This window comes from Tenrec ecaudatus, chromosome 14, assembly GCF_050624435.1.
Source record: "Tenrec ecaudatus isolate mTenEca1 chromosome 14, mTenEca1.hap1, whole genome shotgun sequence".
Lineage (NCBI taxonomy): Eukaryota > Metazoa > Chordata > Mammalia > Afrosoricida > Tenrecidae > Tenrec > Tenrec ecaudatus.
In genome coordinates, this window is record NC_134543.1 from 33,108,675 (window position 1) to 33,135,284 (window position 26,610).

Consider the following 26,610-nt stretch of genomic DNA (forward strand, 5'->3'; position numbering starts at 1 on the left):
GGAGTCAACATTGCTTATGAGTGTAATATCTTCCCAAATATGAGTGTGTCGGTGACATGCCCTTCCCCTGACTCCACACAGCTTTGGGACTAAGCTGCCAACTCACCTTGACAGTCAGCACATCCTGTTTGTGGTGCCAACTGAGGTAGTCTCTCAACCCCTGACTAAAATAAGCATGGCTTGCAGCGCAATATATAGGTTTAATATAATATAAATAGTGCATAGTTATTTTCAGATTTTGGCAAAGCATGTAACTCCCACAGTAAAGGGAGCAAAAAAAGTAACCATTGCGTCTCAATTCACGGTTGTGGATTGTGCTCATGCAGTCAACGGTGGCATCTGGTTGATTTGATTCATAAAGGCCCCTGTATGACAGAGCAGAACTGGCACCAATCTTTCTGGAGGTTCGCAAGGCCATAATCTTTAGGGCGCAGCAGTGACACCCTTGGCTGTTAACCAACAGGCCAGGGTCTGAAGCCCAGCAGCAGGTCCTCCAGTGCAAGGCCGGGCAGCTAGCTGCCTGCTTGGCAGAATCACTGTGAGCTGGAACTGACTCACGGCAACTAGTTTGGCTTTGGGTTATTAATCTAGACAGAATCTGCCCTGGTGGAGCAATGGTTAAGTGCTCGTTATCCAAAAAAGTCAAGGATCCCTGGTGACACAGGGAGTCACATACATGTTGGGTCTTTAGCCGCGGGGTTAGCAGTTAGAAATCACTGACTGCTCCTCGGGAGAAAGATGAGGCTTTTTACTCCCATCAAGAGGAACTGGCTCAGAAACAGACAGAGGCAGCTCTGCTTTGTCCTTCACAGTTGCCACGAGTCGGAATCAACTCAGTGGCAGGGAGGGCTAAAAGTCAGTGGTCCAAACCCGCCAGGGGCTCCCAGAAAGCAGCCCTATTGCGGCTGTGACCCACCATCTTCCGAGGAAATGTTCCTGGTAAGGGTGTCGCTGAGCACCCTGCATTGTACAGGGCCGTCCTCACTGCCCAGACAACTGCCCGGAGGGTGAGGGACCACATTCTACAGCAGTCAAACCCTCTGATGACTCAGAGATTCCACAAAAATGCTCAGACTGCTCGTTTCGGCCAGGTAATCAGCTCCCACTGACATAAACATAAGATGAGGGCGGTTGGGAACGATTGTGGGGCTGGCACAGTGTTTCATTCTGTGTCGGGTTGTTTTGAACTAACTCGGTGCCAACTATTAACTGCAAGAAAGCCATAAAACACTTCCTGCAGACACTCTGCTTGTTAGTGGGCATGCAGCAACAAGCTATAATATGCCTGTTTCTAAAAATAAAAAAGCAGACTAGATATGCTTACATAAAAACGTACAAGGGAAAGAGCTATTTTTTAAATCCACTTGTTTCAAACATTATTTCATATAACGTTAATTCCCAAACTTAACAAATGGAAATAAAGTACGGTAAAATAAATTTACGCTCAGACTCCAAATTCCTGGTGAAGAAGGAGGGAGCCCCCTCCTCAGACTGTTACCTTGGACAGCAGGATCCCCTTTTCAACTCAACGAGGGCAGAAGACACCTCTGAGGAGGCCAGGCAGAAAGGCGCCCCGGCACTCTTCCATCAAGTTGCGTCCAGCTCCATGCCATCAAGTTGCGTCCAGCTCCTACTGAGCCGGACTGCCGGCACCAAGTGAGTTCTGAGTCACAGAGACCCACAAGACACAACAGAGCGGCCTCCTCGGGGTTACAAGATTGTAAACGGTACAAGAGCAGGCCGCCTTGCAGTCGTGCTGAGGAGATGCTGGCAGGTTTGAACTGCTGGCCTTGCCCCCACCTGGCAGTCACTACAGCACCGAGGCTCCTCACAGCACCCTGTGCAGGACAGCATGCAGCATGCCGGGCCCGCGCCACCCTAACAGGTGCTGGGTGTGTGTGAGCCTTTCGTCGCAGCCCAGCGCTGAACCCACCTACGGCTTCTCGGGCTTTACCCTGAGTGTGCACAGGCAGATGGGTGAGCGTTCATTCTGGGAACCTGTGAACCCCACAGCGCCCACCGAACTCTACACAAGGAGGCACTGGTACACACTAGGCTGTGCGCGGGGCTACTAATTGCAGTCAGCCGCTCCAAACCACCAACTGCTTGGGGAAAAGAGGCGGCTTTTGACTCCCATCAAGTGTTCCTGTCTCAGAAGCCCTCGGGGGCAGGTCTACCCATCCTGTCGGGTGGTGGCTCGCTGGCAGCAAGTTTGCCCGAGTCTGCCTTCTGCTGGAGAAGACCACTGAGAAAGATGGTATTTACTGGCCATGGCAGAAACGGATCCTGGGCGAAGACTAACCTCTCGATCTAACCTCTCGATCCCCCTCAGGGGCTAAAAGAACAAACCGATGCTACAAAGAGGGGCCCCTAATGGATTGGGAGGGGGAGAAATGATTGAATACGATATAAAATTTAACCCTAGCCCCTCCCCCCCATGCTTTTTGCTAGATTTAAATTAAAACTCAGAATAAAACAAACACTTCATCTCCACCTCAACCCCCTCAGCAGTAAAATATATTCTATTCCAAAAATGAGAGGTTGCTCAATTTCCTGTCAAAGCAATCCAGAAAAGGCCTCCTACACTGGAAAAGCAGAAAGGGAGGGGCAGGGGACCACCCCAATAAAATGCTGAAGAACAGCCCACACACGTGGGTCTACTCTAAAGCAGCAGTTCTCAACCTGGGGTTCGCACGACCCTTTCCTAGGGGTCACCCGATTCCTCACTGTACCAAAATGACAGTGATGAAGTCGCAACTACAGTAATGTTGTGGTTGGGGGTCCCCACCACATGAGGAACTGTTTGAAAGGGTCGTGGCATGAGGAGGATAAGAACCACTGCTCTAAAGGCAATGCACTTACCACCCTGGATTTTTTTAAGTTTTTCCCTGGATCATTCTGTAAAACATAAAAATTAGTGGATAGGATAAGGAATCTTGTCATCCAATCTCCCTTAGAAAAAGGAGGTCGAGTCCTCTGGTGGACTTCTGGCCACCAACAGAACAAAGAAGTTAGAAAAGCTCCCTGCCGTGGAGTCGGTGCGCATTTATAGCCACCCTGTCGGATTCCTTCCCCCCCCCCACCTGCCCCCGGCCCCGTGGGGTTCTTTAGAGTCCCCTCTTTATTCTGCAGAGAAATGGGGGGTTTTGAACTGCTGACCTTGTGGTTAGCAGTCCAATGAGTAACCACGAGGACACTAGGGCTCCTTCTACAAAGAAGGTATGAGGCACCAATCCCAAGGATTTTGACCGTGGTTTCCGCACCAAGGAGAAGGGTAGATTGTCAGATAGACAGACTGTCTAGACAGCCTACCATGCAATTGTGGCAGAGGAGGCTGCTCTGACTACTCACCTCCTCCCCACAGCCACCGCCCTCTAACCCCACTCCTTCCACACTCATCCCTGGAGGAGAAACAAGTTGGCTCTAGTAGGTTTCATCTCATCCCAGGGCACTCACGAGCTGGAGCCCCAGGTGGTACAGACAGGTAACCTCTCGCCGGCTAGCTGGGAGGTTGAGTGTTCTAGTTTACCTAGCGGGATTGCTGAAGAAAATCCTGGTGATCTACTTCTGAAAACCAGCGGCACTATGAAAGCCCAGTGGGGCACAGTCCTGCCCTGCCATCCGCCAGGAGGCCCAAGTCAGAGCCAACAGGACAGCGACAGGCAGTGGTGGAACACAAGGCCCTGCAGCATTTGTGTCTCGCTGAAACCGCCAGGAGGCCTCACGGAGCGCCTCCGGTTGACAGCTAGTAACTGCAGGCCTGGAAGGTTAGGAATGTTGCCTGTGAACACAGAGCTTCTTAGCAGACACAAGCTCAGTGGCCAAGTCCACACAGAGAAGCAGCAAGATGGCCAGGGAAATGGCGTTACAATGCGGACCCAAGCAGTGGTCCCGCTGTGCTACCAAGCTTTTTACAGAATGTTCTTCTTCAGCGCCAAGCACCAAACAAACAAAGGACACCTTCTGAAGGTGGGTCGGAGGGCTCTGCCTCACTCCAAAAGCAATGTGGCCAATCCTTCAGGTGTATTTCCTACCCCACCAGCCCATAGGTTACAGATTCTAGTTTCATTCAGTCCCTAAAGAGGATTTCTTCTAAGAGGGCCCAGTAAATCACACATTACAAATTATATTAGTTTCTTAAAGAAACAATAGCATATGATCATCAATATAATGCCTTGAAGCAAGGGAAATTTGATTTCTCACCTTTCTGGAAGCTAGAAGCTGGAGATCAAGGTACAAACACAGTCATGCTCCTTCCCGACAGCTCAAGGGGAGAATCCTGAGAAATTCATCTATCCCAGTTCTGGAGGCCAGAAATCCAAAATCAAAAAGTGTTCAAATATATTGTAAAACTGAAAGCTGGGTTCCCTCTGAGGCTCAAGAGAAGCCTCCTTCCCTCCTTGCCTCTTCCAGCTTCTGGTGGACCTTCCCCGATTCTAAACTCTGCCTCCATCTGGCACTGCCTCTACCCTGTATATAGATGCTGTCTCCGCTCCTCACTTATAAGGAACCCTTGTCATTAGATCTGGGGCCCTTCAGGGTAATCAAGCATGGTCTTATCTTGAGGTTCTATCTCAAAGATGCTTTATCAAAATAATTTCACATTTACAGGTTCCAGGGCTTAGGAAACAGACAAATATTTCTAGAGGCCATCATCTTCCCCACTGCACTGATTATTTTTTGTGTTTTAATCTGGAGAGAAGGGCAGGGGTTATTTATGTAATTCCAAAAATTTAGAGAAGCTCAAAACCACTTAGTCCACAGCATGAAACATGAAAACAGGACTGCTGGCATGATCAATGTTGAGCCTGTTTAAAGAACTCACATTACAGGGCATTAAGTCGGAAAACAATACACCTCTGTAGCAAAGATCAGACATCTTAAGATCTAATAGGGTTGTTTTTTTTAAACTGTGTGCTAAAAACTAAGATGAGCCGTCTCCATATAAAGAAAACAAAAGCAAAATACAGGTCAAAAATGCAGAAATAACTGCACCCGAACTGCATTTCTGGCCAGAATGTTTCCAGCCTATTGTACTACCATGAACAGCAATTCACACCACTGGGGGATGTCTCTTATCAGCAATGATGATCCTGTGATCTTAGCGCATCCTTTCTAAGACAATCTCTAAAGGGGCATTAAGTTTTTCATTCATTTCTAAGGGGTGGAGCACAAATTGATCCCATAGCCTTAATTAAGAAAATTTAACAAACAGTTCAACAATTTTAGGTCAATTTTAAGTCTACTGCCTCTCCCCTGAAAAAAAAAAATAGCTAAAATTAGTGAACTGGTAAATGTTTTCTACACCAAAAGAAATTAGCAATCAGCAAACCTCTCTTCCCTCCATCAACCCTTTCCTTACAAAGAAGAAGAATCTAGCCATAAATTGGAGAAAAGACTAAAACACAAAACAATAAACGCAAGATGGTACAAAAGGCAAAACTGGTACGATGTCTGTGTTGTAGCCTAAAGTGATCTAGAATAGACTGATTAAGAAATGCCCAAACAGGTGTATAAGCTAAGCACAGTAAGCAAGTGAGAAGCACTAAGCCAAACCTCAGTACATAAGAAGAGAAGGCACTAACAGAATGCAATGCCAGGGCTGTTTCGCTTTGTTTTTCACAGCATTTTAGAATATTGTTTATAAAAATAATCAGGTACTGATAAAATGATTACCAAGACAAGAAGTTACCCAGAAGGATTTCTGAATGAGAATGAGTAACTAAGTAATTCCGTCACAGGGGCTTGTTTGTTACATTGTGCTCCATTAAATGTAAGCTGTCCCAGGAGGTGCAGCAACAATCATTGGGAATTAAGGCAGATCAGTTCAGCATTAAAAGAAATATAAAACCTTTTAAAAACAGTATTAGGTTAAATGCACATGGATTAATCCTCAGGTAATCTCTGACCATAGAGCAAAGATGTGAGCAGCCATGCTCACCTGCCGAATGCACTGGAAGGGGGATTACTGGAGATGAAGTTAGGTTAAAATTTAACACTTTATCATTTGCTGTCTATGTCTTGATCCATTTTTAATCTGTTCTGTTTTTAATATTTTCTGCTTTACTTTTTGATTGTGTTTCCTGTTTTACTTTGTTATTATTGTTAGTGGGGGCTTTTTTGGTATGTTTTCCTGTATACAAAATCCAGGGTAGGTAAATCTAGAGCGGTAGTAACTGAGTTAATGGTTTCTTGGGAGCATGGCAGAAGCAGTTGGGGAAAATGGGGAGCTACTAACAATAAGTAGAAGAAAAAAAGAAAATGTTCTAAAATAGATTATGGTGATGACTGTAGAACTCTTTCTATGTGATTTAACAATTGAATTGTATAATATGTAAATTACATGTCAATAAAACTGCTTAAAAGTATTAGGTTAATTTCAAATGATAAAAGAAAAGAAACATATTGAACAGTTTCTTTTTTTAAGAGTTTCTTTGTAAACTGAAATAATAAATTCTTAGTAAAAATCAATTTGGTTCGTTGAAGACCAAAAATCATCCCAAGCTAACCTAATTTACTGTATTGACAAGACTTGTATTTCTGAAATTTAACAACTCATTAAGACACAAGGAAACCATTCTTCCCAGGAAAGCACTCACCGGTAGTCCTTTAAGTTCAAATTACAAACCTTTTTTTTAAATACTTTTATCAGGGGCTCTTAGATCTCTTATCACAATCCATACATTCCTCCAGTGTATCGAGCACATTTGCACATATGCCACCATCATCATTTTCACAGCATTCTCTTCCCACTTGAGCCCGATATCGGCTCCCCACTTCTTTCCCCTCCATCCCCCACAAACTTTTTTACAAACTAACTCACTGCTATTGAGTACATTCCAACTCACACACAGACAGTCCAGTAAAAAAATACGAAGGAAAAGGGTAGAAATGGTGATGACTAGAAGCCTTGTTTATTTAGTAATTATATCCCGCTTCATACATACATACTTATGTCTTACAGGCTGAGGTTTTTCATCTCAGAAAGTGTCACCTGCACCATCTGCTTAAGCTGAACACCTCAAGAGACGCTCTGTCTCCCCATCCATTCCATTGGGCCCTGTAAATTCTACCTCCTGAAGACCACCTTCAATCCTGCACTCCTCTCATCCCGCGTCACATGGGCCCAATCCCCTGTCATCTCAACCAGACAACTGCCCGGAGCCTTCATTCCTTACCTCCATCCTTTCTACCCACGGCCATTTTCCACACAGCAAACTGGGTTTTGTTTGGTTTTTTAACAGGTCAAACTACATCATTCCTATGCTGTAAACCCTGTAGTGTTCTTAAACATCACATGTGACATGTCCTTAAATGTCAAGAAATGGAAAGTATCTGAGATTTTTATCCTACTTGCAAGCTAAGATAACCTGCCAAGCTCCTGAGTGCTGGCAGAAATCATGAGGCTCCCGGGTCACAAACCAACCAAACTCACTGACAGTGAGTCAGTCTCAACTCACAGGGACCTTGTAGGGCAAAGCATAACTGCCCAGGGAGCGTCTGAGGCTGTAAATGAAGGAGCAAGCCTCATCTTTTTCCTGTGGAGGGGCTGAGGAGTTCAAACCCCTGACCTCGAGGGCAGCAACCTAATGTGTAACCCTCCAGCTACTGGGGCTCCAGGCACCTAACTTGGGCACCTGGCTTTTCTCTCTCAAACTCGGTAAGAAAAAGAGGTCGGTACGAGTCAGAATGGACTCGATGGCAGAGTGCAGTAAGTTCATTGAATAGAGATTAATCCTTCTCCAATGACTATTCCATGCGTAAAGAAATCTGGTACTGCACTGGTGAAGGCTACCAACCACACTCACCAGAGGCTCCAATTGGCTCCGGCAGGGATGACAGCTTAGGAAACCTCTTCAGGCAGCGATTGCCACGCTCTCTAGAAAGCTGCTATGAGTGGGAGATAACAGCGCACGGGGACTGTGCTGTTCTAAGCACTCCACATATACCATGTCATCTAAGCCTCACACCTGTTGAGCTACTAGTCACACCCCCCCATTCCACAGAAATCAAAGCCTAGAATGACTGAGTACCTGGTCGAATAACTTGCAAAAAGTCACACAGCTCTCGAGTGGCAGAGCAAGAAGTCACACCCAAGTGATGGAGTACCACAGAATATGCGTTAACTAGCGTGCTGCACTAGGACGGCATACACTGAAAGCATCCTAAGCCATACAGACCGTTACGACTTATGGTAAAGTTCTGTATTCAAAGAGCTCATGATCCCTGACCCACAGCACAAATCATCCCCTCTGAGAGGTATGGTCAGCATCCACTTGGGGAGGTCATGATTCACAGTGGTCCTGCAGTGTCATGTGGTCTGGCAGTTAGGTAATGATGCAGCCATCCTCCATTTTGGGATCTGTGATGTAATCACCTCCATGATGAGATCTGGGGTAATCCTCTCCTCAACGAGATCTGCTACCAGCAGTCAAAAGTCGAGAAGAGAGTTACATCAAGGGTGTGATCTGCATCCAATCTACGTGGACATTGCCGCAGAGCGCTCTGCTTTTTGCTGGCTCTGGACCCTGCACCTGGCTCATCTCACCTCTGGTTCTTGGGACCTGTTCCTACAGCCTGCAGTCTTCCTGCTGATCTTGGGTTCATGGGTACCTGGATATACTTTTGGCAATAGATTCTTCCAACCTGACATCTACCCCACGGGTTTGGGGCTTGCCAGCCTCTACAATGGCATAAAACATTCCTGAGTGTACACACATATATGTGTACACACGTAAGTCTCACTGGTTTAACGTCTCTTGAGAACCCAGCCTAAGACACTCTCCTTAAAACTGCCGTCCATCTTGGCTTCAACAACACGGCCTCTATCCGGCATTCTGTGTGGTTAGGTGGCGTGAAGTCACTTGTAACGCTTTACCGCTCTACGCACGACAGAACGAAACATTGCCTCGACGTGCACCCCTCTCACAAGCGTCGTGCTTGAGCCCACTGTTGTAGCCGCTGTATCAATCCATCTGATACTGGCTCCCTCAACTCTCCTTAACTGATGCACTACCTTGCTTCAACAATGAAGAGAAGACAGCACTCGAGTGCCAAGGCCTGCACTCTGACAAAACTCTGTGAAACCGAAATCTTGGAACTCTAGAAATAACTCAATCGATGTTGCGCTACTAGGTTCACCAGCCCTGCCCAAAGCGGGGTGTGAAACGGGACATGCTGCTGGTGACAGTGGGACACAGGCTGACACTCTCAGCAAAGTCCGTGACCACGGACCAGCAGTCACTGCAAGTCGCACCAGAGGAACTTCCAGAACGACTCCTAAAGAAATGCTGGGAAGATGGGCACGTAACAGACCACCCTTCCCATGCTCCCCACAAGGACGAAGAAATACAAAGATATCATTGGTCCTAACAGCAAAGTGTGCGTGGGATGGGGGGAATAATTAGAATTTCGTCTTTGTTTCTATAAAGTTAAGTTGGGGGAGGGGATATGGTCTCGATCCAGTCTCGCAGATTTCCAAACAAACAACATGGAAGCAGTTTCAACCGATCATTAATTACCTTTCATCATTTGACATTCCATGTTAGCACACCTATTTCTGGATTTTGTTCCTCTGTGGTGGTTACTTTATTTCAGACTATGCGTGCTATTAAATTGCCTATGCTTTGTGGACAGAAAGACAGCTGAGGAAGAGCAAGAACCAGGAGAGGGGGGTGTGCCCGACTAGAGGGAAGCTTGCTGCAACCATAGCCTGGCTCCCCGGACCGCATGCCGCCCGAGGCCCCGCATGTTGTGAGGAGCCATCAGGCTGGCTCCTGCCCAGATACCTTGCACACCAGAGCAAAGCACGCCCGGTCCTGCTCCTGTGCTTGCACCCACGGATGCACACCTCCCTAGAACCTAAGTACTCAAACCTCATGAAGCATTCAGCCTTCTCACAAACTCATGCCCAACCACTGATAAGTCCTTCCCTGCATGACAGCCATGAACCTTTGCTTTTACTCAGTAACTTGCCGGTCAACGTGGACATTCATTTGGTTTCAGAAGTAAGATTTTTAGGGATTTTGTGTGCTCTTATTTGTGCTGCGATTCACATGGTTGGCAGTTCGAAAGTACAGCAGCTCCAGGATGGGGTGCGGGGATGGGGGGAGGGGGGGAATGAAGATGGGTGGGGGCTGGACTAAGCTTTCTACTCTCATAACCAGTGACTGTCTCAGAAGGCCACAGGGGTCACTATGGGTGAGCATTCACTCAATGGCAGTTTGGTTTTTTAATTTTAAAAAGAGAATGGGAATTCATGGCTTATTTAAAATAGTTTCCTTAAAATACAGATGGTCTCCATACTGAACTGTGATGCTATTGAAAGAAACACACACTGGGCCTATAGTCTAACTAGGCTCCTCCTCTGACAAAATACCTTTCGCCTCAAAATGACGGGGGAAGCGTAGCCTTTGCAGATCCAGTTCAGCCTATCGGGAAGGGAAGCCATGCACAGACCTGTAGGAGGAAATATTAGGGGGTTCAGAAAACTCATGGGAAAATACCATCATCTTTACATGCAATTTGTTCACGAACTTCTGAAAGCCCCTCCTACATGAGTGTGTGCTACACCGGCAACCTTGTCCTTTTCTTTGAGAAAAACAAGAGCGTCAGTGGCCACAAAGTCTAGTGCGGCACTCCACAAGGAGCTATTATTGGTTTGACAGCATTAATAACCAAGTGGAGGTGAAAGGTACCTCAAGCAATCATGCAATTACTGCTGTGTACAATCTCACAGTCTTAAATAAGTAGACACTTTGTTTCTCTAATGAGTGTATTTACTCCTAATTGTATATAACAAGGTTGGCAAGTGCTGCTACTTTGCGATTCTCGAGCTGTTGGCCATGCTAAGATTACAAATTTCCTCAAATCCAAGATTAATACGTGAGTTTTCATGTTTGGAGGTATTTGGGGGAGGGAGAGGATAATGATTACAAGAACCCAGAAGAGCTTTTGTTCCACCCGGAAGCACATAGCAAATTCTCTGGCTTCTGATCACAATGTCAAGCACTTATTTTCCAAAACTACACATCTGACACTGCTCAGAAGAAAGAGTCCTTTTTATTTAAAAGCTATTCCCAGATGTCTCTGCTTCCTACTGCTGTTTCCCAGTGGCCACATCACCATATAATTATCAGCTGTGTCCACTCCGTCTTCAGAGGATTCCTGCTCATCTCCCAGCTGTGGTCACACAGCTCTCCTCCAGTCAGCTGCCCATTTTCTCATCATAAGCCTGCTGAGACCCACGACAGCAGGAGTGACGCCTTCCCAAGAACTCCCCTGGGGTAATTGGGTCGTAGCTCCAAAGCTTCTAGGGTGCGTCAGAAGCATGCAATGTAACCTCAGCAGCAGCAAAACACTGCGCATTCACACAGGCCGAGTGGGGCTCATGCGGTAGACAAGGGCCTGCTGGGGCCCATCGCTGTCCACCCAGGGAAGCGCTTGTCTCTCATCTCACAGGCTTCAGCCAGTGCTGACTTTTCATACTTACTTAGCATATCCCTTCCTGCTTTTCCATCGTTCTTGTTTCTCGGATCTTTAAAGACAGGTATGAAATCACACACATACTAGTAATTTATAAGCACCTTTAGGATCCAGGAAAATATTTATCTGACTGTCATGGTCAATAGATCTCAGAATATCAAAAACAAAAATCTCAGAATATCTTCTCCTACGTAACAACATACCTTTCTCTCTTAAATCCATAATTCTATAGCCAACACTAGCACCCAGTTCACTTGATTCTTCACCTGATGATCTTCATTTATTAATACTGGCTTTTCCTTTTTTATCATTTTATCTATTTATTTATAATATTGGCTTTTTCTGTGAGGCAGTGAGAGATCACTTCCAAAAGTAACAGCTGGGTTTAAAAAAACTAAAGAAAGTCTACTAAAGATATGGAAATAGTGTTACCAATAATTACAAATATGAAGCTTCTAAAGGTTGCAGGTACCTAGTCAAATTTTTAAAAATTCTTATGTAATGATGCCAAGACAATCATAAATCAGTGGGGGGTTCTTGAAGAAAACAAATACACTGGGTTCTTGGAAGCTGGTCCTAGATCCGCCCCATACACCAGAGGAAGGCACTACCATGTGGGCCATGTGCTCATCACACCAGAAAGGTCTCTTTAGGCGCTGAAGTGACAGAAAGCTGGATCACTGGCAATCTGGTAGCCTAAAGAAATGAACGGACTTTTTAAAAAGTTAGTTCTTCACTTTGGTTTTGTTCTTTGTTTCTGAAAAATGCATCACCCCCATCTGTACGGAGCTCTTGACTATAGAAAGGCTCTGACTACAAAGGCCCGACAGTGGAAGCTGCTGCTGTGTACAGGAAACAGATGGAGCAGATCATGCACCCAGATCACCAACTGCTTCCCTCTTCACTGGAACGTAAGACACGCCCAGTTAAGGGGAAAACAGAACGACGAGACAAGCGGAAGAGAGGAGAGCCGGGTTTGCAGGTGCGCCCAGGAACATGCGAGGAGCGTCATGAAGTGGTTAGACCTGAAGAGCAGAGGAAACCTCCCCTGCTATGTACTTCCTTATTCTCGAAAGTGGCCGCAGGAAAACCTGACATCGCAGCTTAGTGGCACACGCCATGCAGCAAAGGAGCCCTTCAAGGAGCTGTCAACCAACCGCCAGGTCAGAGGTTCTAGCTCACTGCTGCTCCACGAAGAAAGACTCACAGCCTCAGAAACCCAACGCCGAGGCAGCTCTACGCTGCCCCATCAGGTAGCTCTGGGCTGGAATCAACTTGATGGCACTGACTTTGAGAGCATCCAAGAACGAAGAAACCCAAGTGAAACACATCCAGACGACAATCTGGGAACCCATAACAGCGAACAGAAGGTTGAAGAAGCGGATCACACACTGAGGGAAAGGGGAGACTAAATGAAAGCAATGAAGGAGGGTCTTACAGAGTATAGACACCCCGCCAGCCAGCCTGGGGCAGCACAGCCATCTTGAGACAAAGCCAGCAGCACTCTCAGGTGAGACGCTTTCACAAAATCCCCAACAGGATGTAGATATACAGATTGCAGCCACTGGATGGACGGCCCAACAGTGCAGAAAGGCAAGCAAGAGCATGATGGGGTCATACAACCACAGGGCAGGGAAGGAGCCAGGAAACGGCCAGACTACTCACCAGCAGCAGGACCTATCTCTTGGGCAGGTAGAAGACAGAGATCCCTACCGAGATGGACTGTGGACAGCCATCCCTCTGGAATACTTAATAGATGATCAGGACCTGGTCAGAACTGGGTTCTCATCACGAGCTGTCCCACTGCGGGAGTACCCTAGCGCCTGCACCCACGCCTACTCCCATCTGTCCTCCAGGTGATCAGATGGTGTTCCCCTTCACCCCCACACCCAATTACCCAGCAATCCACAGTGAGCACTCCCTTCAAAAAGATTCTCAACAAATTTCTAGCCCACAGCCTGTAACAACACAGTCAAGTGTGAGTGATACTCATTAGCCACTGGAGAGATACAATCAAAAGTACAATGAGATGCTAACTCAGCCCTGCAAAAATGGCAGTGATCCCATGTGCACACTACTCCTCTACACCCACCCCCCAAAAAACAGCATTGGGGTCATGGGGGGTACTGAGAAGCCTTACACACTGCTGGTGGGACGATAAACTGGCACAACATGGAGCATCGTGGCACTTCCTCAATTCAGCAACCCCACTCCCGGGTATAAGCCCTGACAACGTGAGTGCAGTAAGATGAACGTTCACTGCAGAATCACAGCTCACTGCTGGTCTACCCGTGCTGAGAACATGCACTTGGCCCACACATACTGAACCAGTCTGCATTTTAACAGCATCCGCCAAGCTGCTGGGAGGGAAGGAGATGAGGCTGCCGCCTCCCATAAAGATTTACAGCTGATTCTGTCCCACAGGGTCACTATGCGTCAGAACCAATTCCACGGCAGCAGGTTTGGGGATAAAATTTACAACCTGGAAAACAATCAGATGTGATGACCAAGGAAAAAATGTAACCAAAGAGGATGAAAATTCCTAGCTTCAGGGACTAGAGAGAACGGTGTATCACCATTCAAAAACCATACTTCCTTCAAGGTCTTATCTCATTCAGAGAAGATTCGTGTTTCAGTCCTACCCTGTCAGAAAGTATTCACTAGTCCACACACACATCAGTCCTGAATAGGAAACTCAGCCCTCCATGGGCATTCTGGAATTTACCATTTTACTTATTTGCTGTGTGGTTAGGTTCTGTCCCATAAAAATGTATCAGCAAGTACTTAAAGCTGTCAAAAGATACAAGATCCGCTACAGAAGCAGCACTCCGAACTAGAACTAATTCAAGGGTCTCCATGGTGAGCAGTAGATGCTCCCTGGGTTCCATCGTAGAATCAAAGTGTTAGGAACCTATGACATCACATTTTAACATACAGCGAGCCTTAGAAGACGACACACATGTACACAATTCATGGCAAGTCACCACAACACTACGTACAGCGATAAAATATTACACACAGTGCAATCAGGGGCAACGGCCACAACAAAAACAAAAAGGGTACAGTTCAGTGAAAGTTGCCCTATTTGTAACAAGTTACCTCCTTAGTACCTACTATCAGAGCAGCAGATGATGGAAACCAAATCTGAAATGCAGACTTCCAGACAGCAGTTTTCTCTTCCGTGGTAACGCAGGCCAACGGCAGACAGCAATGCAAACCGCAACCGCATATGAGTGAATGGGGAGAACATTTGGCCAAGGGCATACCCATCGGGGGAAAGGGAAGGGCCAAAACAAAAGAGCACTTGTTGAGGGCTTCCTGAAGCTGGCATTAGACTAAACAATATTCAAGTGGAATAAGCCTCAGAGGCAGAGCAAGCTTGATAACCAACTCCCGCCCGGACTCTGGAGCAGAACTTGGCTCACAGGAAGTGCTCAGTGGCTAGTTGCCAGGCGGAGGGATGGGTGAATGGATGTTTTCACTAGCCATGGAGATCCTGACACCTAGGAAGAAAACAAGACATGGTCCCCAAGAAGAGCAGAGAAGGTAGAGAGAAAGCGTGGCCTTTGGTATCGGGCCTGGATGGGGTGCCGCACTTCAGAATTGGCCCTCACTGTGACCCTGGGCAAGTTTCTCTTGGACTGAAATGCTAATGCTAATTAAAAGGTGGGACTGATGTGACATGTCCACTAGTACAGCGTACCATCGACAGACCACACCACCACAAGCACCGACACACCACTGAAAACCAGTGGACGGGCCAATTCCAACTCATGGAGTCCCAGGTAACAAAGTCACAGTGAGCTCCATCGGGTGTTCAGTCGCAGATGCTTCAGAAATCAATCGCCAGGTTTCTCCAGAGGAGCTACTTCCCATTCCGCAGACCCCGGGCCGCCGAGCACGTGGGACAGGAGCCGGAGCCCACTGCGGACGGCCTCAGTCAGAATGAAAAGGCCTCCTCACTTAGGGATATGGGTGCCCTCCAGGGCAGGATCCGCTCCGCCACCATCTCCAACCGTGGTTTGAAAGACCCAGTTCTCTGCAAATGGGGCTTGTACTCTGCCCATCCACTAAGGGGTGCTGGGAGCACTGTGGCTTAAGCCCCACCAGCCACTCCTCAGAAGACTGGGCATTCCATTTCTGTAAAGATTTGCTGCTTCAGAAACCCTAGTGAACTAAAAAAATAATAATAATAATAATAATAATAAATTCACCGCTATTGAGTCTATAATGACCCCACAGATAGAGATGTCTTGTTGGGTGCCCAAGACTTTAAATCTTTATAGGACAGCAGTCCCATCTTTCCTCCATGAAGACACTGGTGGGTTTGAACCGCTGACCTTGGTGAGCAGCTCACTGTGTAGCCCACTGCACCGCCAGGGCACTGCACAATCTCCATGGTGCACCTCTCCTTCCTCTCTACCCTACCCGGCTGCTATGAAGCAAATCAACCTGACAGCAATGGGTTGGGATCTAATGAACCATATTACATGCTCCGGTGCTTGGTAATCTCACTTGTAAAAGTTAAGCAAATTTTTCTCAGCTATTATTTCAATGTGACTGTATTGATTTTTATGAAATTACAGATCACTAAGAATTCCTTTCCAGAAATTTCCTAAGGGCCCTCTCCAGGCTCCATCTCCAAGAGACAAGGGCAAATGCATTCTTGGCTATAATTATGCCCTTATACATTCCTTTCATATTTTCTTAATCTCATATCAAACAATGCAGCCTAACTGTAAAATATTACTCTATATATATTCTCCAAAGCCTTCAGTCTAGAACTGAACTCTCGCTCATGTTTGAGCAATCAACCATTCAGGATCAGAAGGGCAGCATTTACCCAGAGTACAGAGGATGGGGGAAGAGGAGGGGTGAAAAAGGAAAACACAGGAAGTGGGATAAGTTATGGTACACTAAGGGATTACATTGGATGAGCTGAAATAAACTGCACATGATTCCTGAATATAAAACTGAGGACCTGCTCTGTAAACCAAATGGGGTACCAAGCAGCATATAGTCATGAATCAAAGCCATGGGGTGGGGGGTTAGGGGGGGCAGAACTAATCGAGCCCACTTCTCTAATCTGCAATCGTGCACCGAGCTCAATCACTGTCCTTTCTCTGCTGATGTAGCCTTGCCCGAGGCCGTGATGAATTCATCTGCTGCCAATCACAATGTCTGATGAATGTCTATGGAATCCTATGTTCTGTAATTAGCGGTATGTTCAGGAATCCTTTGGACACCCCAATGGCCTCTTGCTACTGGTCTCCCTCATCTGGCTTAACTGCCTTTGTCCTGTCTTTATCCTGTGTGAGACTTAATCAAGGACTCTCTATAAAATACACTTGGATTTAGGGTTGATATTCGCCCCCTAGAACATTTGTGAGTGAAAAGCTGGAAAAATATTTTGAACAGGCTCCAAAGGGTTGAGTTTCTCCTTTGAATTGGTGGTGCAATGAGTCATAGGGGTTGTTCTCATCTTTCTCCTTATTGCTCATCCGCCGTTAACAGGCACCTGCGCCAGTTGCATAAGAGGGGCTCCCGTGACCGGGATGAGAGAAGCCATGGCCTGTACGCAGGCTACCCATTAGAGCACACGGTAAATCACGGTCCTCAGTGACAACTTGTACGCCATGGGTGAACTGCAGTTTCTCTTGTAGAGTCAGGAGATCATTCCAAAGGAGCTGTTGAGAAAACCACGTGGAAATCATGAGCTGGCAGTGCAGTACTTACATGTTGGGCCATCCTCTCTCTCACAGCCCCTTCACTTTATCAAACATGATGTCCTTCTGCAGAGGCTGGGCCCCTCCGACGACATGTCCGCAGTACATGCGAGGACATCTCACCATCCTTGCCTGCAAGGAGCACTCTAGGTGTGTCCTCTGGGCAGTCAGGCCAGGGGGCTTTCCGTACTCTTCTCCAACACCTCCGTGAAAAGAAAGGCACTGGCTCTTCTACGGTCTTCCGTATTCAATGTCCAACTTTCACAAGCCGATGAGGCAGCTGAAAATGCTACGGCTTAAGTCAGGCACAGCTGAATTCTCAAGTAACATCCTTGCTTTTCAATACTCCGAAGAGGTCTTGTGCAGCGGATTTGCTTCGTGCAATATGTCTTTTTGATTACCTCACTGCTGTTTCTGTGAGCACGGATTATGGATCCAAGCAAGATTAAATATTTATCAACTCCAACCTTTTCTTCATGTTGCCTATTGGTCCAACTGTGGAAGATTTTGGTCCTGTAGACACACTGAGTTCTAATCCATACTGAGGATTGCAATGCTTGGTCTTCACCCGTGTCTTCCCCACTTTCAGCAAGCAAGGTTGTGTCACCTGCATACTGCAGGTTGTGAAGAATGCGTCTTTCTCCAATCCTGATGCAGCATTCTTCTTCATATAACACAGACTGTGGCACGTCTTTCCTGATTTAAACCATGCAGTCTTCTCGGGTCCACATCTCTCCTTTGCTCTGTGCACATTCTACTCACACAGGACAATGGAAACGGTGCTTGGCAAAGTCTACTGACGCTGGAAAAAGCTCCCTTAATGCCATTCGCCACTAGCCAGACTTCTCACCGATTCAAATATCTGGCCACCTTGTCCAATGTATGTGCTACACACTGACCTCTCTCTCAATTAACACTCCCTGCTCTGCGGTGAAAAATGTGGGTATAAAACTTACCTCTCTCGGCCTCACTGAGGGGGCTTTTCAAAAAACTCACTGCAAAAAATGAAACTAAAAGATAATGGATTCCCCCCCGCCCAACTACACACAAACCTTTAAAGCCCCATCGTATTCTCAAAGATGCTGAAATGGAGCATTTATTTCTGTAAACTCATATCCATACGCTAGCTTGAACTTGGATTTCTCTTTATTTTAGCCTTCGAAAATTAAACCGGGCTAACCACATCTGATTCCAATTTTATTTAAACACTAAACAAAGGAAAACCAACTGTTTCAACAGCTAGAGAAAAAAAGAGCAAGCAGAAAATCCAATGAACTCCTCACTTATCACTCATCTTGTTATCTGGAATGCTGCACTTAGTAGGACGGCAGCAGACCCGGTTACGACTCGGACCGTGTGGTGCTTTACTGGCACAAACGGCACAGGAACAAAATCCAGGATGGGAAGCCAGAGCAATGCTGGCTGTGACAGTTAAGGTATGTGTTAACTTGGCTACGCGCTGTGCTCAGTGGTTTGGCAGTTACATCATGATGTGATCATCCTCCACTTTGTGATGCGCCCAGCACATCCTCCTTTCTCACATCACACCGATTTCCACACAAGGGAGGAGTGGGGGCGGCTTAAGCACGGGTGAGTTATGACGCTGCGCAAGTTACTTCTTCACACAAGACGTTTTCCCCCAAGTGCAGCAGCAGAAATCACCGCGCACTGCTACCTAAGAATGTCTCTCGGGACAAAATACCGACACACGGGATTGGTTCTGAACGCATGGACGTGCACATTTTCAGACACTGTCTCTGTAGTCACCAAAGGTGTGTGTTTCCTGCTATTCTCAACATCCCAACACGCAGCCAAGATGCACACACAGCTTTCCTGGCTTTAGGGCCCAAGGCTGATTAGCAAATTTCAGATGTGCCTCACAGTCCATTTTTTAAAATAGCTCTGTACTAAAATATTTACTCAGTCCATCTTTTGATATGTGTTCATATCTCAGAGCCAAGTAACGTTCATAGGGAAGTATGCGCAGGCCTATCATGCAACAACGGAAGGTGAGGCATAGAGAGGTAAGAGGACTAGACCAGGATCGGAAGGAAGACCCGTTACAATCCTGGCAAGACCACGCCATCAGTAACCTAGGTAGGTCCAACCTCGTCTATAGAATAAAGCAAGTAAAACTGTCTAAACCAAAATTGCTGGAGATATGTATCGAGTTTTTCAGACATAACATGCAGACATAAATGAGCACACATGCATACGACACACAGTGCACTTAGCAAACTAATGCTTGAGAGAGTTTCAGGATTTGAAAACCATGTAACACACTCATCATTTGCATTAAAATTCAGCATGGGTGAGACAACCCTTTTGAAAACAATTTTAAACTAAAAATGTAAACCACTTAACTGCTGTTCAAATTATCAACTTGTAGAGCTCCCAAAGTCAAGTGTACAATATTCCTCTTAGTTTTCTGCTTTAGTGGGTGAAGGGAGACATTGGACAATGTAAGACATGACAAAATAATTTATAAATGATCAAGGGTTCATGAGGGAGGAGGAGCGGGAAGGGAGCGGGTAAAAATGAGGAGCTGGTGCTGGGGGCTTAAGTGAAGAGCAAATGTTTTTAGAATGATGAGGGCAATGAATGTACAAGTGTGCTTTATACAGTTGATGTATGTATGGATCGTGATAAGAGTTGTATGAGCCCCTAATGATTTTTTTTAAGTTTTGTTTTACATTCTTCTTAGAAGTTTTGCTCTTCCCTTCCTCCCTTTAATATGTGTTTACTGGGCTTTCTACCCTACACGGAGCTCCAAAAAGTCCATGGAAAAATCCCATGAAGTTTCCATTTCATTTCATTCTTCCACAACGTTTTGAAGTCTCCTCATCAACCAGATTTAGTTTCTAGCACTTGAAATCTTGAAATGGAGTTGGTCCAAATTGAAATGAGCCCAAAGAGCAAAATATAGACTAGATTTGAAAGACTTTATATGAAAATAAAAAACATTCACTTTCATCGAGTTAAGCTGACTCACTGGGATCCTACAAAACAGGGTAGAACTGCCCCTGTGAGTTTCTAAGATGGTTAATTCTTTACAGGAGGAGAAAGCTGTTTTCCTCCCATGGAGCGGCTCATGGGTTTGAACTGCTAATCCTGTGGTTAGCAGGCCAACATGCAACCACTACACCACCAGGGCTCCCCAAATGAACACAAGAATGGAACACATATTGATTTCATCAATATTTTTTATATTGGTTACATGTTGAAATGATATTTGGGATTTATTTCTTCAAATAAACTAAGCTATATTCTTCATTTCAACTTTTAATATCTGCTAAAATGTTTTATACTATTTAAAAGGACTCACATTATATATGTACTGGATAGAGCTTACGATATATTGGGAGGGTAAGACAAAATATTTACTGTCACGGAGCTTACATTTCAATGTCGACAGCCAGAAAATCTCTGGTCACTAGCAGCAAGATAAAACCCAAAAAGTGTACAGTGATGCCTGTGCTGGTGGGGGCCTCCCCCATGAGAGCTGGGTACCCTTTCTCCTGAACTTCACTCTGCTATGGGTAGGGTAGAGCAGGGCCTACTATCGCCAGAATAAGAAGAGTCAGCAAGATTGTGCACTGTGGCCTGCCCTTTCCCTGGTCGGCACTTGTGTGAGAACACGACCACTTTTGGTCCCAGTGACTCAGTAAGAATGCTTTTAGGTTGGGGCATCAGTAGCTTTCAGGCATCATTTTTCAGTACTTCAGTTGTACCTCAGGAGCATTTTAAAAGGCGTCCAATTGCTGGAAGCAATTTCTCTAGCAAAGACATCCTCTCTCTGTGTCCTCCGTGATCACAGGTGGGTCTGTATCACTTTCATCTCCACAAGTCTGAATGACCCTGCCTCTCCTCAACACCTCAGGTCCCCCCTATCACAGTCGGAGAGCTTCTAGGAAAAAAGCCGGAAGCCGAATTCAACAATCCCCATCAATCGTGGCAGTGCTGCAAGTCCCCACTGGTCTCAAGGAGGAAGGCAAAGGAACTCCAGCAAGGCCAACTAGGAAAGATGGGCTGGGAAACCCTTTACTGGTCATTTGAAAATTTTAATGAATTTTTTTCTGGAGGATAAAATTTAACTTAGACCCAAGGAGTTTCTTTTCCAAAAGCATTTTTAACACCTGGATGGCTTCCTGGACATATCTGAATGCCCTGTTCTATGCGTTTAGAACTTAGCTTAAATTCAGACTACAACATGGCAAAGGCTTTGAAGGCCCATGCATATTTCTGGAAGAAAGAAAAAGAAAATCAGGACTTAAAGAGAGTCTTGATACTTTGCAATATTCTACTGGGTGTTGCGGGAACGGAGAGGTGGGGAGTACTTCCTGTTCAGCGCCATCCCTGGCCCTCTTCCCGTGCTGCCCACCCAGTCGGGTGTGTCCATGCCCTCTGCCAACTTAAAAGTTATTACTGCTCGCGCCGGAAGTCCAAATCCAGAGTGATCTCACTGCTTCATTCGTACATGTTATTTATCCCAATGAAACATGGCAATACAGCAAATATCATGTTGCCTCCTTAGGTAAATCGAGCAATGAATCAATGTGACTTCTGAAACAGCGCCCTCCTCCCTCCCTTCCATTCAGTCAGCATTTATCCGACTGAACTTGACCGAGCAACTACAATGCCCAAACACCATGTATCCGCACCCTCCAGTATCTGAGACGAAGGAGCACGGTCCTAAAGGAACCAAGTGTGGGAGAGCCCAGGGGAGAGCTCTTCTCCTAGGGGCTCGGGGAGGGTCTTCACAGAAAAGGGAGCACATGAGCAGAGAATTGAAGAGTGAGTACAAGGTTTCCCGGGTAGGATAGGAACAGCATTTCCAACGCAGTGAAAGCACCGTATATTGCTTAAACCACTGAATTGTGCATGTGAATTATATGTCAAGAAACGTGTTAAAAATAAAAACGAGAGAAGAAATGAGAGCATGTATGAGAGGGGCTTCAAAAAGCTCATGGAAATCCCCCCATATTTTTTTCACTCCATTTCCCATGAGGTTTTTTTTTTTTTTTTGAGGTTTTCTTTGAAAAATATCATCTTCCAATAGATTCAATTGTTTGTCCAGGGGGTTGAGGCTCTACAGCAGGGTGTCAGACTCAGTTAAAACACAGGCATTCGGTGCAGCAGGCAAGATTCACGCGGGCCACATCCCATTTACAAAAGTTGTTAAATTTATGTCTTGAAGTGAGGATTCTGGAATATGGATAGGATAATTAAAACACTATATAATTGCTTTTGTAAAAACATTTATTTAATGTATTTATAAAACTAAAATTATTCTTTTTTACCCAAAACTTTCAGTGCTTTCCTCCTACTAGTTTTCACTCACCTCTTGTGTTGTGACCGGAAAACATAACAGAGTAACTAACAAAACACACAAAATGTTGGACAGCCGACAAACGTGATGCACAATCGTCATGGCTTCCCTCTAACAATGTGAACTAGTGCTGCCGCTGGGTATGATTCATCACAGCACAACCCAGAGTGCTCTTTTTAACCTTTTCGCTATTGGGATCTGTTTACATGACGTGACACTGAGTGTGGCAGACATATCGCTTCCAAACGCCGCTGGAACTGAGTCAGCGCGTCCACAGGCCCCCAGGACAGGCACTGGGCCACATGTACACTCGTCTTCAGTAGTTAAAGGGTTAATGAGGGAATTGTGTGTACGGTATTGCCGCGATCTCCCCTAAGCGCTAATTTTTCATAACAATTCTTTCTACTTTTGTTTTATTTCAAAGCATCATGGGCCACAAAAAATTACCTCGGGGGCCACCAGTTTGTCGCCCTGCTCGAGATAAATAAATGGACCTCAATCGACCTTTGCTACATGTCCCACTGTTCATTAAAGCGGGCGCTCCACACCAGTCGGGGCCAAGCCCACAAACAGCAAATACATTTCTTGATCTGTGCCTCCGTTTCTTAATGACGAGATGCCACGGCTCTGAGGAACGGGCTCCCCAAGACTGTCTCGGAGAACACTCTGTGAGCACCCAGCCTGGGAGAGCCATGGTTCTGAGAGCTCACACCCACGGTCTGCGCCCGGAGTGATTTCTGGCCTCGGACCAGCAGCTGTGAAAAGCTTACCCTGCAGGTCGCAGCCGTCTGGCCCTCAGAGCCTGGCCTGAGCACACCCCTGATGGAAACTGAGGAAGTAGGGGGGCAGGAGTCATCGCCACCATCCCAGGACCAAGGGGGTCCTAGGCCCCTGAACCAATCTTGTAAGTTTCCCTTTCAACCATAGAGCAGGTACCCAGTCATGGGGCCTTTTCCATTTCTGCGACGAACTGACGTGCTGCCAATCCTGCGGGTCCCAGGCCAAGAGCCATGGTAACAAAAATCAGCCCTAACTTGGACGAGCTGGTCAGCAGGAGCAGAACTGTCCCTTCTTCACACGCTCATCCGCTCTGGGGCTCCCCTCTTTTTCTAAGCAGCTACTGGGAACCACCAGCAAGCATGTGAGGCCTTTTTCCGTAACGAGCCACTAATACATTTGGTTTATCTGTCCTTCGGCTCAGTTTGGGCTCGTTACTGATTGGGTTCAGTCACTCCACTTTGGGCATTAACACCAATCATAGTTTGTGTGGAGGGCTTTTGTGTCCAGTTCTGATGGAAGTAATTGCCTGGGCCCTGAGCCCTGGCCCTAGCAGCTCGGGAGGTGGCAGGGCAGCAGCAGCAGGCAATCCAGCTTCGAGAAAGCTCTGGGCACTGGGAGGTCTGCAGGCATCCAGCAAGATGGCCTACAGCAGGATGCCCAAAAGGATGGTTGGCTCCGCCGGATGGATGGTGAAGGAGGAGCCCAAGAGGGATGGGTGAGGTTGTCCGCAGAACCGGCACCTTCCCAAGTGGACACGAAGCCAAAAGAGGCCACAGGAAATGATAAACCTTCAGGCAAAACCGTGCAAGCCAAAGGGGAAGGGGAGCAGAGGGTAACAGGCTGACCAAGAAACTAACGACTGACTTCCCCAAAATGGAGAAATGAACGAGGAGAGTCCAGCCTCTGATGAAGCAGGAGGAAAGGAAGCCAAGTCTGATGAACGTTTGTCTTTCATGTCTTCTCGGTGGGCCCTGCAGATATATCTCCCGTCTCATACAATCCAGTGGAACATTTTTATCAACTATTTTGTAAATGCAAGTTTTTCAGTCACTCTAGAAACACTTTTAAGAAGGAGGAAATTCCACGTCATCCCACTTTTTAAAATGTAAATGTTTTATTTTTAGACGTGAAATCATTTATTGGTTATTTAATTTTTTGTACAACCAGAAAATAGTGGGGTGTAGAATTGTGGGAAGATTGGACTGTCTTGTTTGGTATCAACATAATACTCCGTGGGGTTGGGGGTGGCTGTATCCCTGATACAAAATATACTTAATGGCAATTTGGAGTCACTGCCATGCATTTGTATGAACATTTGAATTTTTGTTTCCAAGTTGCTGTTTTTAATAGAATTGTGTCTGAAAATCACTATCACCGTGGCTCCTTCGTCAGAACTGTGTGCCTTCTCTAGTACCCTTGGCTGTGGTGGCCCAGTTTTCCTGATAACCGTGCTATGCAGAGTTGACTATTTGAGTGTGGAGTGTGTGTGTGAATTTGTGGAACTTAAGATTTACCAGCTTACCAACATTGAAAGACAATGGTACTTGATAACCTCTCTTTAAAAACTGTCTCCAAATTTAAAACTGGAAAGTTACTGGAACTCAGAAAGTAATTTTATCTGCATGCCATTTGGGGATTAGGGTGCATGCATTAAGAATTGTGTGCCAATTTTTCATAATGTCTCTGTACTGATCTCAAAACAACCAATAAATTTCCAGTTACAAAAGAAACACAAAAGACAAAGTGTCTGCACCATTTGGGGCCCCTGCCAATGGTCTCCGAGCCTGGGTTTGCTGCTGTCTTGTCTTTGCCTCGTTTAACCAAAAAGCAAGCCCCATCTCTCTCCCACAGAGCAGCTAGTGCTCTCAAACTGCTGACCTTGCAGTGAGCAACCGACTCATAAGCTCTCGCTATACACCTGTATTTGAATGTGGGGTCTCTTCTTCCACCGAGGACGAAGCCCTTGGAAATAGTAATTAGCGCAGCTGCGGGTGCAAGTACAAGAACCGCGTTCCGCAGGGCTTCCCAGGGCAGAACCCTTTCAGGAGTCTATCACAAAGGCTTCCTCGGGCTGCTTCTGGGTGGATTCAAACCCCCCACCTTTTCGTTAAGCCAACTGCTTATTCTTTTATGTGCTCCAAGATCCAAAACCAAACCCACTGCCATCGAGTCGATGTCCACTCACAGCCACCCTACAGGACCAGGCAGAGTGCCCGCTGTCGAGTGTCACGGGTCGTAACTCTTTACAGGAGTAGCCAGCCCCCTTTCTCTCGTGGAGCAGCTGGTGCTTTTGAACCACTGACCTTGCGGTTAGCAGCCCGATGCATAACCACTGAGCCACCAGGGCTCCCTTTCTCCGTGCCAGACCTAGCAAATCTGAAATCATCTTCCACCACACACGGCCCTGCCGCCACCTAAAGCAGCAGTTCTCAACCTGTGGGTCGGGACCCCTTGGGGGGTGTCGAACGCCCCTTTCACAGGGGCCACCCGATTCATCACAGTAGCAAAATGACAGTTATGAAGTACAACGAAAATAATGTTATGGTTGTGGGGGTCACCACAACATGAGGAGCTGTATTAAAGGGTCATGGCATTAGGAAGGTTGAGAATCCCTGAAAAAAGGGTCCTGCGAAGGTCCAAATCAAAGGCACTGCTTAAAATACCACTTTCCATGTGCCTGCTCTCCTCACCCTTCCCCGGGGACCTCAGGAATTGGTCCTCTCCTGGGGTGCCCAGCACGCCACTCTCATTACGCCTAGCTCTGAATGCCCTACAAAGCGAGGGGCTCCTTAGAGCCGCTCAGTGCTCTTGGTTTTCCCCAGAGAAGTGGCACAGTGCTTTCCACATTATGGATGCTCACCAGTTAAGCAAAATTGTTGAGCAAATTAAAAGAGTCTCTCCTTTAATTAAATCAAGTATGTAGTAGAGCTTTTATGATCGCTTAGGATCTACCAAGTTATTCCTCCCAATAAAAACTTACCCAGAGAGAAAGCCTGAGAGCAATTGTACACAGCTCCTTTGTTAGCGAATCCCAAAGAAAGTTAATCATATAAAGACATTGCTCTCAGAGTGACTGACAAGGACAAACTGACTCACCTTGGACTGAGCAGAGTCAACAAATCTCTCCCCTTCTTTCTTAATGCTCCAACCAAGTCCTAATGTAAATTTGTTTAGGCTATTGTTGCTTTTTTGTTACATATTTACAAAAGGTGGGACAAAGTTCTTAGACACTGTCCTTTTATTTGCTTTAGGCTATCTGGATTTTACTGCTTTTTGTCTCTCAAGCCAAGG

General features: G+C 46.3%; 1 protein-coding gene across 24 annotated transcripts in view; it reads right to left on the reverse strand.

Annotated features, from left to right (window-relative positions):
• SIPA1L1 (signal induced proliferation associated 1 like 1) overlaps positions 1–26,610 on the reverse strand; it is a 335,625-nt gene that overhangs the window by 265,974 nt on the left and 43,041 nt on the right. For 9 of the 24 annotated variants that reach the window (XM_075531742.1, XM_075531749.1, XM_075531748.1 and 6 more), the window contains exon 3: positions 10,379–10,458. The exons of 13 other annotated variants lie outside the window; for them this stretch is intronic. The gene's annotated coding sequence lies outside the window, so the exon portion shown is untranslated. Of the gene's footprint in view, positions 1–4,203; positions 4,304–10,378; positions 10,459–26,610 lie in introns of all 24 variants that reach the window. 2 more of the 24 variants (XM_075531729.1, XM_075531740.1) reach the window with 1 other exon arrangement.